This window comes from Otolemur garnettii, unplaced genomic scaffold (assembly GCF_000181295.1).
Source record: "Otolemur garnettii isolate 467f Iridium unplaced genomic scaffold, OtoGar3 scaffold00081, whole genome shotgun sequence".
NCBI classification, from domain to species: Eukaryota; Metazoa; Chordata; class Mammalia; order Primates; family Galagidae; genus Otolemur; species Otolemur garnettii.
Window position 1 is genome coordinate 3,045,239 of NW_003852476.1, and position 13,358 is coordinate 3,058,596.

Below are 13,358 nucleotides of genomic sequence, written 5' to 3' on the forward strand. Positions count from 1 at the left end.
TGGGCAGGGTGTCAGCCCCATATACCAACGGTGGTGGGTTCAAACCCAGCTCTGGCCAAACTGCAACAAAAAAATAGCTGGGCGTTCTAGCAGGCACCTGCAGTCCCAGCTACTTGGGAGGCTGAGGCAAGAGAATTGCCTAAGCCCAGGAGTTTGAGGTTGCTGTGTAAGACTCTGTCTCTAAATATACATGGATAGTAAACATGTATGCAAAAAGATGCTCTGTTAAATCACGAGATGCCACTCTACATCTATTAATATATGTATAATTAAAACTGCACACATTCTGATCTCATTAAGTGTTGGTAAAGCTCTAGCCAGATGTCCTCAAACTGCGGCTCGTGGGCCACATGTGGCACCGCCTAGGACATTTATCCAGCCTACCAGGCGCCACTGCCTGTCCTGCTTAGCAGCTGACTCGTCCCAGAGCCTGCAGTCTGGCCCTCCAACCGTCTGAGGGATGGCGACCTGGCCCCCTGTCTAAAAAGTTTGAGGACCCCTGCTAGACCAGTGACTTTCAGCTGATGTGCTGTGGCATACTGGTGTACTGTAACAGGATCTTAAGTGTGTCCTGAAAAAATTTAAAGATAGTTAATTATGGCCAGGCGCCATGGCTCATGTCTATAATCCTAGCACTCTGGGAGGCCAAGGTGGGTGGATTGCTTGAGCTCATGGGACTGAGACCAGCCTGAGCCAGAGCAAGATCCCATCACTACTAAAAATATAAAAAACTGAGGCAAGAGGACTGCTTGAGCCCAAGAGATGGAGGTTGCTATCAGTTATGATGTTGCCATGGCACTCTACCCAGGGTGACAGCTTGAGACTGTCTCAAGAAAAAAAAAAAGTTAATTATTTTCAAAATAAGCTCAAAGTAGAGTAAGTATATTCTTTTAACTCTTTCTTTTGATCAACATATTTAAGTGTGCTACGGCCACATAAGTTCAACTGTATGTTCAAGTGTGCCGTGAGATAAAAACCATGCTGCTTCTCCAGACTTCAACTTGGAAAGGGTATGACACTACCTTTCCCCCACCTAACATTCCAATCTGCATCATGCCTGTTACTACCCATTTATAATGGGTGCAGTGGACAATGCACAGAGACAAGAAACCTTGGGCGGTAGTTAATACTTCCTATGGAAGTGTCATTGATTGAAGACCCCACAGGTCAGCCCTCGACAGTTAGGTAGAGAAATTCATTGGTTTTTCTAAGAACTACCATAGCCAACCATTCCCATATTGTTTGACATGGAGAAGGCATGTCTCCCCCTGTGCCTAGCTAGGCTGAAACAACATAATATCATTTTTGGATAGATTTACAACAACATATACCTGAAACCTTTACTAAATGATTGCAATCTGGCACAGGAACTGAAATTAAAAAGCATTTCCAATAGTGTTACTAATTTCTCTTTTTTTTTCTGTGAAGGCCCTCACTGGCACCCTCATTGTTAATTATTATATGTGCTCTCTTGTTCGTTTGCCTCGCAGGAAGAGGAGCTCCTCCACGAGAATTACTGAAAAGAACAATGGCTATTTTTTTCCTTATCCTACCCCCAAAATGTCTTAAACAAAAACGGGGGATATGTAGAGGAATGGATACCATGCTTACAGACAGTTACTGATTCTTATCACATTAAAAGGAAACGGTGAGAACAGGACAGTCTCCTGGCAACCTAGAGACGTTTTGTGACTTGGTGGCAACCCCCCAAGTAAGTCAGTGTTCTGGAACTTGTGTGTGTTAAACATTGATGTTTAGTAGTTTGTTTTTTTTTGTTTTTTTGTTTTTTTTGGTTTTTGGCCAGGGCTGGGTTTGAACCCACCACTTCCAGCATCTGGGGCCAGCGCCCTTCTCCTTTGAGTCACAGGCAGTGCCCAGATGCTTAGTACATCTTCATGAGGGTTGTGGGGAAAGAACACGTGAGGGAAGAGCAGGTGGCAATCCTTAGGCATGTAGCCCTAGTATGTAATTACCTTAACTCTCCACACCTGTTGTGTGTAACTTTAATAAATAGCCATTGCAGACAGGCTCTGGGCTACCCTGCACTCAAGGTTAGCCCGCCTCCTGGAAGCTTGTACTTCTAATCCGTGTCACGCCTGGTTCCTTCCTGCAGCACCAAGACCAGGGCCTTAGGGGTTGCGACACCTAGGACCCTTCTCATTACGCCATTCTAAGTACACCGGACAAATCTATTCTTTAAGGCATAACATTATTTTATAGTTTCAGTAAAGGACATTCAATTTTAATCCAAAAAATATATCCTAGTCTTTGATTCAACATAAGTTCTCTAAAGAACATAGATAACACAAAAAATAGGAAATAAATTGTTGCCTTTTAGGTTATACTTTGGAAGCCTTCTACTTATAAAATCACTAAATGATTATGTCTTATCCTCCCTTTATTTTTTCCCTCTGCTAGTGACTTTATTCATGAATCTACAATGGAACTCAAAATATACAGAACATGAAAACATTTCAGATTAATATTTACCAACCAAATATGTTACAGAATATGTGTCTTGGGGCGGGGGGGTTGAGAAGAATCTCACTCAGTTGCCTTAGGTAGAGTCCAATAATGTCATCACTTATAGCAACCTCAAACACCTGGGTTCAAGCAATTCTCCTGCCCATTAGCTGGGACAACACTCAGTCAATTATAATTATTTGGGGAGGGGCTGGTCTTGAACTCCTGTCCTCTGCCTCCCAAAGTGCTAGGACTGCAGGCGTGCGCCACCTTGTCATGAAGATTTGTTGAAGAGCAATATATATTTTGAGTTTGTCTTCAAAGCTTATGATTTGGACTTTATATTTAATTTCTACTATACTGAACCACAAAGTGGCATTTGAGGAAAATTCACTTAAATGAAGAGTTGAACTATGAGATCCATATGAGAATGGGAGTTATTACTTTTTTTTTTTTTTTTAGGAAAAGCCAAAAGGATTCTCCTAACATAATTTAGAATTATTCTTAAGGCAATACCAAGGAAATAATGGTAATCTTTTTTTTTTTTTTTGAGAGTCTCTCTGTTGCCTGGGCTATAGTGCATGGTATCAGCCTAGCTCACAGCAACTTCAAACCCCTGGGCTCAAGATATCCTCCTCCCTCAGCCTCCCGAAAAGCTGGGATTAAAAGCGCCCACCACAACGCCTGTTCAGCTATTTTTAGAGAAGGTCTCGCTCTGGCTCAGGCTGGTCTCAAATCTGTGAGCTCAAGCTACAGGTATGAGCCACTTGCACCCGGCCCAGTCAAAGAAAATTTAATAGAGGGGCATGGTTCCACTATTGCAGAACTGGTAACAAAATACTCCCTCGCCAGCAATGTTAGTAGGATTTGACTTTACACTGGAAGTATGTTCTACTGACACATTCTGTCACCACCTAATTAGAAGTTCATTTCACTGGATAAAAACAGATAAATTTCATCATTTATAACTAGATGTTCTATTTACTATTTTAGTTGCAAAAGATTCTTAAAATGGTTTTACTGCAACTTTCCCCTGAAAGATAGCTGACATTCACTGTGTGCCTATTTCTGTTCTAATTACCATCTGACCTTTGATGTCTCTGCTGTAAGTGGAGCAAACACAACTAATGCAGTTCTTACATTTCTAGATGTCTACTACAAACAAACACAGATTCTGCCTTCAGACAATGCAAGAATTCATTCACAAAGTCAGAAACGTTTGACACACGGAGTCTAAAGGCAAGCCACAACACTGGCAAGTCAAACACTAAATATTTCTGACAGCAAAAGGTTTCTCTTCCTTCCTGGCAACCCTCTTTCATGACACGAAGCCAAATGAAGCTCTCTGACAAATGACTTCATGTGGAGACATGACAAGCCATCCTTTTTTTTTTTCCTCCTCTAGATATCTGGACAGCTTCCAAAACGAATTTTAGGAGAAGATTTAAACAAAACTAAGGCTAGCCTACTCTAAAATCCATTCCCCTAAATGGAAATCTAACAAAACAGGAAGTACACAGGATAGAGAAGCAAGTTCTGCGGCTTAAGTGTTTACTGGTAACAGACTATCTTTTCGTTACTATGTAATAAAATGCAGAACTTCACTTTTGAGAGGGAAATAAAAAGTACGCCTCAAGTTACAAAGGCCATGGCTTAAAGGCATGTCACAGAGGAATAAGAAACAGGAAAATAGCTTTGTTAATGCTCCTTCATATGAAAATCCTCGTCCCTGCCCCATTTGACCAAGATCTAAGCCACTAAAATTTATACAAACACTGGAAGCAGCTTCGTGACTGCATATAGAGATTAAGATCAAAGATTTTTTGAGAAATGATGAGAATTCTCGTTTGGTTTGAGGGAACAAATGAGAAATGTTGAGAAAAACATTTGTTTTTGCTTGCCATGGGATTTGAGGTAACCCAATGAATAAACATAAACAGTGGTCTGTTGGAACTGGCATAGCCAATAACCTACTTACCAAACATACAATAAACCAACAAAAGAAAAAAAAGGAAATGAATCCCTTGTTCATGATTTCTTTTCCCACTACTCCACTGCTGTTCAAACGACTACAGGCTTTTTCGGGCAACAATTAATTTGTACCTTAACTTTTAAACTGTCATACTGTGGGCTCGGCACCTGTGGCTCAAGTGGCTAAGGCGCTAGCCATGTACACCCAAGGTGGCAGGTTCGAATCCCCAGCCCGGGCCCGCCAAACAACAATGATGGCTGCAACCAAAAAAATGGCCGGGTGTAGTGGCGGGTGCCTCTGGTCCCAGCTACTTGGGAGGTGGAGGCAGAAGACTCGCTTGAGCCCAGGAGTTGGAGGTTGCTGTGAGCTGAGATGCCACGGCACTCTACCCAGGGGGACAGCTTGAGGCTCCTGTCTCAAAAAAAAAAAAAAAACTGTCATACTGTGACACTGCAGAACCAAACAAATGTGAACCACTGTTATCTAGTCCACCCCCCCCCCAAAAAAGCAAGGTGAGACTCACAGTGAGTCATGAAAGCACTTTTGTGGGTCATACTAGGTTTTTTTTTTTTGAGACAGTCTCACTTTATCACCCTTCGTAGGGTAGAGTGCCATTGCATCACAGCTCACAGCAACCTCCAACTCCTGGGCTTAGGTGATTCTCTTGCCTCAGCCTCCCGAGTAGCTGGGACTACGGGTGCCCGCCACAAAGCCTGGCTATTTTTTATTGCAGTTTGGCCGGAGCTGGGTTTGAACCTGCCACCCTCAGTACATGGATGGGGCCGGTGCCCTACTCACTGAGCCAAAGGCACTGCCCCATACCAGGTTTTTGTAAAGAAATGAACTACAAGAGAAAATACGCAAGTACACTCTGGTACTCTGGTTTGTATGTTTGTGGGCAATACACACATATATGCAAAGTACAAATGCCACTATCATGAAATCAATCAGTGGTTTTCTTCCTTAGCTATTATTAGAATTATATGTATCAACCAGTGAAAACACTTAGAACTCTTGTTTAATAATGGAGGCAGGCGGGACAATGGGACATTAAAACTTGTATCGGAATTTGATCCAAGGAAGATCAGCAACTTCCTTAACGGCTAAAATTATCAAGTCAATGCCTGATATTTCTGATTCTCAGGGTTTAAGTTAAAGTACCTTACAAGAATAAATGGATATTAGAAGTAGGCTTAGGAATTCCTGTTTGAAAAATACCAAGCTGGATTGGAACCCTAAAATATTAAGAGCTATGAACACCCAGCCCTATATCCCTCATCCTCTAGAAACAGCATGCAGTGATGCATCTTAGATATAACCAGTAAGACAGACTTCTGGTTTTCAGATCCACAGTTGCTACTAGGATACTTATTCAGTCCAATGCCTTACCGAGTTATTGTAAAAACTCTGAAAATTTTGAGCTAAGAATACACAATTGCCACTTTAACTCTATGAATGCCTAATACAAGCCTGATATTTAACTTATCTCCCCAATTCCCATCATCACCATTTCTTTAAATCTTGGAGGAGCAGTATCGTAGCAACCAAGGGACAAGTAATGCTCTCTTAAAATATCCACCTTTAATTCTCAAGTTATCCCTAGTTTCGTATCTAGAAAAAATATGGTATTGTGATTTTTAAAAATGTACTTGGGGGTGAGATTTTGGGTTCAGAAATTTACAGGGGCAGGTAGCTTATATACTGTTACTTGGCAAATCTACCCTTAGCTCTGGCCAAAGTTTTCTCAGACTCGTAGCACTAATAATTAGGACTGTGAATCAGATACCATCAGAAAAACAATCTTCTGGTGGTTAGAGACATCTTTTAAAGCACAAAAAGGATAAACACTTGAGTGGAAATTTCTGACCTGTGGATCACCTTCACAATATGCTCCCCATTACGTGCTCCTGAGCCTTACTCAGTTCCTAAAACCTCAAGTGCTATCACTTCAAGTGACAAGGATATTCTTTTTTTTGAGACAGTTTCATTATGTCACCCTTGGTAGAGTGCCATGGCATCACAGCTCACAGCAACCTTAAACTGTTGGGCTTAAGTGATTCTCTTGCCTCAGCCTCCCAAGTAGTTGGAACTATAGGTGCCCACCACAAAGCCCAGCCTGACCAGGATATTCTTGAACGTACAAGCAGTGACAAAGCTCATTTTATATTACTGGCATGCATTAGTCCATTAAATGTCACCTTTCAATTTGCTATACCTTTGTTAAACTTCCCCTACACAGGTAAGTGCCTAGGCCTGGGACAAGTTTTAAACCTACAAGGGTAAATAAGATACAGTTTTCTGCCTGTGAAGATTTCCTAAGATAGTGAAGGGCACATAGTAAAAATGTAAAATGCAATACAGAAAGTGGCAGAGATCACATGAGGAAACACATGAATACCAAATGGAGAGATTACCTATAGTTGTATTTATAGAACTATCAAGAAAATTAGGTAGCATTTGAACACATGGAGATAGGACAACATTCAAGGTGGTGAGAACAGTATGAATAAAAACAAAGAACTGGAAAACCACAGGGCTTGAACAGAGGAGCCATGGTAGCTGACTGACTGCAGCTGATACAGGAAGGGAAGCAGCAGAAATGTTAGTGGCGGGGCTCTGCGCCTGTGGCTCAAGTGGCTACAGCACCAGCCACATGCACCTGAACTGGTGGGTCCGAATCCAGCCTGGAGGCCTGCCAAACAGCAATGACACCTGCAACCAAAAAAGTGGTGGGTGCCTGTAATCAGATGGTTCCCTTGTCTCAGCCTCCTGAGTTCCTGGGACTATAGGTCCCTGCTATGATGCCCAGCTAGGTTTTTTTCTATTTTTAGTAGAGACAGGATCTCACTTTTGTTCAGCTGCAGGCTGGTCTGGAACCTCAGTGCTCCAGCAATCCACCCATCTTGGCCTCCCAGAGTGCTAGGATGACAGGTGTGAGCCAAGGCGCTGCTGGGGCCCCTGCCTGATTTTTAAAGCTGTCATTTCTCTTGAGGGCATACAAAAAACCTAAGTTCTACAAATGACTTGAATGACTTACAAGTCTTTGAAAAATAAAAGTTACCAAAGATAAGAGATTACTAAAGGTGATATAATATGAACATATATAACCACATATTCAGTAAAAACTCAGAATGCTGAAAAACTAATGCACAAATGTATTTTTGCATCATCACGTTATTTTTTTCTTGGATCTGTAAAGATAGCTTTGTAACTCAAAGCTAGCATTGTAATAGGAAAACTTTAAAATATATATGAGCTCTAAGAATCCAGTTAACAAAGTGACTCCAATTTCATAAGCTCACCTTCTATGCTAAAAGGAAGGCTCCAAAAGGATTAGATTTTAAAAACAGACTTAAAAGTGGAATCAAAAAGAAAAAATAATTGTTGTGCCTGGTATCTAATTGATCATGTGAAAGACCTGCTTTCTCCTAAGGAAAATCATAGCTTTTCCCTTGCTAAACAGCAGGAAAATGAGCAGAAAACACTTTAAAAAAAAGACTTAGAATAAAAGCAGTGGGAGCGAGTGGGAGAACCATAGAAGGTTAACCAGTAAAATTAAGCTCTTCGTCTTGAGAAACACTCAAAAGTTAGCCTATTCCATGTCTTGATATTTCTAAATATTAAAGTACTTTCTTATACTGAACATTTTATATATTGATATAGAATTTCTAAAAACAAAGACAATTAACATCTCTATCTGGATTTCAGATACTTAAAGAATATTGGCTGAACATTCATGTTCCATAAACATACATCTGTTTACCTCTCTGTATCTATTAAAACCAAACTGAAACACTGTAACATCAGTCTACACAGAAAGAAGGGGAAAGGAGAGACATTTCAGCACATATACTGGCCCTTTACAAACAGTACACGAGGACTTCAAAAAGTGTGCTGAAAAATGAAAGTAAAAGATTAAAAAAGAAACTTCATCAACATAATCTCTATCAATTTCAAAATATTTATAAGTGACGGTACCAGCCATTTAGTCACTCCTAAAGAACTGAGGGTCCTGGGAATTTAATCATGTAAATGTAGTCTTTTTTATATTACTAACTAAAGAAAAATGTGTGCCCTTTAAAGTTTAAGAACCAAAAAGTAGTCAGAACTGTTAAGGTGGATGCCTAATACTTTCCCACTGAAATTCTTAAAAATTGCCCTTGTTTGAATGAGGACTAAGCAGCACTGTCCTGGTGGAGAATGACTCCCTGGTGAAGATTCCCAGTTATTTTTCTAATTTTTTTTTTAGAGCCTCAAGCTATCCCCCTGGGTAGAATGCTGTGGCATCCCAGCTCACAACAACCTCCAACTCCTGGGCTCAAGTGAGTCTCCTGCCTCAGCCTCCCAAGTAGCTGGGACCACAGGTGCCTGCCACACTGACTGTCTATTTTTTGGTTGCAGCCATCATTGTTGTTTTGGCGGCCCTGGGCTGGATTTGAACCCACCACCTTCGGTGTGTATGGCTGGTGTCTTAGCCACTTGAGTCACAGGCGTCGAGCCCCAGTTATCTTTCTACTGAAGATTTAAAGCAGGGGTCCTCAAACTTTTAAAATGGGGCCAGTTCACTGGCCCTCAGATCGGTGGAGGGCCAGACTGTGGGCCCTGGGATGAGTTGGCTGCTAAGCAGGACAGGCAGCTGTGGCAGATACACCTGGAGGGCCGGATAAATGTCCTCCGTGGGCCATAGTTTGAGGACGCCTGATTTAAAGCTTTGGCTAACTTTCTCAAAACATTCTTATAATAAGCAGATGTTATTGTTCATTGGCTCTTCAGAAAGTCAACAAGCAAAATGCCATGACTATCCCCCGTTAAACCTGTTGCCATCACCTTTGTTTCTGGCTGCTTTTGCTAACTGGACCACTTCCACTTCCTGGGAGTCAGCGCTCAGACTGTGCTTAGCCTTCAGGATCATACTGGTAAATCCTGTTCCATCTTGTTACAATCCTTCCAAGAAAGACTTTATGATCTTGGTCACACTTTAAAATTTCCATTGAAAGCTGTGGTTTGTCTACAGCTGATCTGAGCCTAAGAGGTTTGGCACCAATAGAGTGGAAAGCTTGCTGAACTGTAATTTTTGATCAGGATTGTGTAAGTTAAACCAATTGAGATGTCTATGGTGTTGGTTATTGTTTCTGCTGTCAATTGTCAGTACTCTTTAATGAGGTCACCAACAAGATTAATTTTATCCTTGCAAATTAATGTGGATGGCCTGCTGCTATAATGCTTCATCTTCAAAACATTCTCATGCCTTCTTAACACGAGTCATTCATTTGTAAACTGTCACTCATCCTTAGAGCATTGTTCCCATAAACTTCTTGTAAGCATCAATGACTTCACCATTTTTTCACCCAACCTTCACCATAAATTTGATGTTTGTTCTTGCTTAAATTTTAGCAGAGTTCATATTGCTCTGATAGCTTTTTTTATCCTTCTTAGTGCCTCAAACTAGATCCTGTTTAGACATGTTGTTATTAGTTAGTACAAGTTTATTTTGGTGCAAAAAAATTTATAATAAGCTCTCCTAAAACTATACATGATGTCCATAAAGGTCATATGCAATTTAAAATAGTTGTAACTTTCTAAGTATATGTGATACAAGAACCTGTAGAAAAGATCAGAAAGAAGAAACACATTTTTTTAATGTTCTTGTTAATTAGCAACATGTTCACCATCATTACTAGTCCAAAGGGTAATACAATTCTGTAGTTCTTGGAAAACGTTTTCAAGCTGATTTTTAGTAATACCAGCAATTAAGTTATCCTAGCTTGCCAAGTCTTCTAAAGATCGAGGTTTGTTTGAATAAACATTAGTTTTTACATGTTCCCGTAAAAGGAAAGCCAGTGGAGTCCAATCTGGCAAACATGGAGGCCAAGAAAATGGTCCACCTTTTTCCAACCATCTGTTAGGTTTTCTCATGTAGAAACTGTCTAACATGCAAACCAAAGCCACAAGGAGCACCATCCTGTTGAAACACTGTATTCTCTATCAGTCTTAATTGATAAAGCTGAGGAATTAAGTAATTTCACAGCATTTCTAAACAACTATCACCATTAACAACACGTCCTGTGACTCAATTTTTCCCCAAAGCGCACCACACATTAACTTTGGGAGAATCTCTTTCATGTTCAACAGATGCATGTGAAGTTTCAGTTCCCCAAATATGGCAATTATGTCTGTTGACCTTGCCACTAATGTGGAATGTTGCTTCATCAGAGAATATTAAGTTACTCAAATGCATCATCATTGCTGAGCTTTTCATCGAACTGATGGTAATCATGCATGACAACTCTCTGCTAACCACACGTGATGCACTTGACTTTGGTGCCCTTTCACGTGGAAAGTCTTGTCTGTAGTTTCTGATGCACAGATTTTGAAAGCCTCAGCTCTAGAGATGCCCGTCTTAATGACTTTCTTGGACTTTCCTCAAAGCTTCCTTCTACGGATGCTACAGTTTCTTCACTAACACATGGCCTACCAGACCACGGCTTACCACTGACAGAACCTGTTTCTTTAAATTTTTTCATCAACTTGGATACGGAATTCTTTTGGGGTGCGTCTTTCTTGTAATGGGTTCTAAACCTTCTTTGGACAGCAGCAGTAGATTTTAGTTCAACCAACCAAAGAACACAATTTACTTTCTCTTCTAGTGAAGCCATGGTCAACAGTGATTCTGGAAAAATAAGTAATTTTGAAGTTAAGTTTCTAAAAATAAAATTTCTAAAAACAAAAACAAACAAAAAAGGCAGATACATCAAGCTTTCTAATCCTTTTTACAAATTCTATCACATATACTTACAAAATAACAAACTATTTTAAATCATACACAAACTTGGCTCTGTGCCCATAGCTCAGTGAGTAGGGCACTGGCCACATACACTGAAGGTGGCAGGTTTGAGCCGGGTCTAGGTCTGCTAAATTACAATGACAACTGCAACAACAACAACAAAAAAATAGCTGGGCGTTGTGGTGGGTGCCTGTAGTCCCAGCTACTTGGGAGGATGAGGCAAGAGAATAGTTGAAGCCCAAGAGTTTGAGGTTGCTGTGAGCTGTGATGCTGCAGCACTTTACAGAGGGTGACAAAGTGAGACTCTATTAAAAAAAATCATACACAAACTTTATGGACACCCTGTATTTTTTCAAAAATGAAAAACTAACCTCTCCTTAATTTAGTGTGAGAATCATTTGCTTTTCCTGAATTTTTAATTCAAGATAAACTTTAAAAACCAAAAATAAGAAAACCGTGATAAAAGTAAAATGGAATTAAAAGTCAAAATATAGAAGTGATATAAGGACCAGCACAGTGCCTCATAATTTCACAAAAGAACAGATATCTAATGGACAACTCAACCTCTTAACTCCAATGTTCAAAACAAATTTCATTTTCTTTATAACAACTACTGACCTCTCCAGACTTCCCAAATCAGTTGGTGATATTGTTTGTTTCTCCCTTTCTTTCTTTTATTTTTTTATTTTTTATTTTTTTGAGACAGTCTTACTAAGTCACCCTTGGTAGAGTACTGTGGCATGGTAACAGCTCCCAGCAACCTCAAACTCTTGGGCTTAAGCAATTCTCTTGCCTTAGTCTCCCAAGTAGCTGGGACTACAGGTGCCTGCCACAATGTCTGGCTGTTTTTTTGTTGTAGTTGTCATTGTTGTTTAGCTGGCCCAAACATTCCAGCCCTGGGTGTATGTGGCTGGCGCCCTAACTACTGAGCCATAGGCACTGAGAGCCTGCTCCCCCCTTCTCAAACCTTGACAGTATGTTTTATATTTCTTCTTCACTCTTACCATTGGAGACCAAATGCTACTGAACTCTTCCTTCTAGCTCCGTGGTTCTCAACCTTCCTAATGCCACAACCCTTTAATATAGTTCCTATGGGTCGTGACCCAAAGGTTGAGAACTGCTTTCCTAGCTCAATTTCTTGCTCACCTAATGCCCTTTCCTCTCTAGACCCTACTCTAGCTCCACCTCATGCTGATAACCACTTTAACAGCATCTTGTCTTGGTACTTCCAATTTCTGTGCCATTTCTTCTTCCCACCCCTATTTCTATGCCATTTCTTCAGTAACATTAGATACTGTTTCTAAATAACTTTCCAACAAAATATTTTGTGTACCTCATACCCTTCTGTCTATTCAAAAACCCTCAGCAAAAGTAACAAAAATTAAAAGGGAAATCTATGTGGCAAAATATGTGCAGCAAGCCACTACTAAGAATTCTATAATAAGCAAAAAATGAAATATAAGGACTCTTGTAACATAATTAGAAATCTGAATATACAACTTGTACAAGATTCAGTAATTGAAATTATAGAAAAAGGGCCTACTTTACTAGTAAAGGAAAATCTTACAAAGAAAAAAAGAACAACATATTTTGTACCTATTAAGTTAGCAAAAATAATAATTAGACTACTTCATGTCAGTAACTAAAGTTATAAGAAGGTGATAGTGTAATTACACTCTTGAAAAACGTTGCAACGATGTTTGAACAGTGATAAAAATGTTCGGACAATGACCTTTTAAATCAATCCTAAAAGAACAGTCCAAAGGACAGAAAATACTATATATACACAGATGAAAACTGCAGCACAATACTGAAGAATCAGAAACTATACAACCAAACAATAGAGTAACTTAAGTCAAAACAGATTGATTTTACATTAAAATTATTACGGAGACTGTGCAGTCATGCTGAATGCTTGTTGCAATATGACAGGAACAAAGAATAACAAAAATTACTCTAAGAAAAGAATATGCTTACAGACAAGAGGCAGGTTCAAAAATCTGTTAGAGTGGGATTAAAATTTTATCTTTTTTAGTACCATTATTATGATTTATCAAGTTTGAAAATAAGACTAAACGGACGGGGCTCGGCACCTGTGGCTCAAGTGGCTAAGGCGCCAGCCACATACACCTAAGGTGG

At 40.0% G+C, this 13,358-nt stretch overlaps 1 long non-coding RNA gene across 1 annotated transcript in view; it reads right to left on the bottom strand.

Annotated features, from left to right (window-relative positions):
• Positions 1 to 9,097: 9,097 nt before the first annotated feature.
• LOC111726805 overlaps positions 9,098 to 13,358 on the bottom strand; it is an 11,533-nt gene continuing 7,272 nt past the window's right edge. The window contains exon 3 of the long non-coding RNA XR_002774500.1: positions 9,098 to 11,105. This is a non-coding gene — a long non-coding RNA (uncharacterized LOC111726805). The remainder of the gene's footprint in view (positions 11,106 to 13,358) is intronic.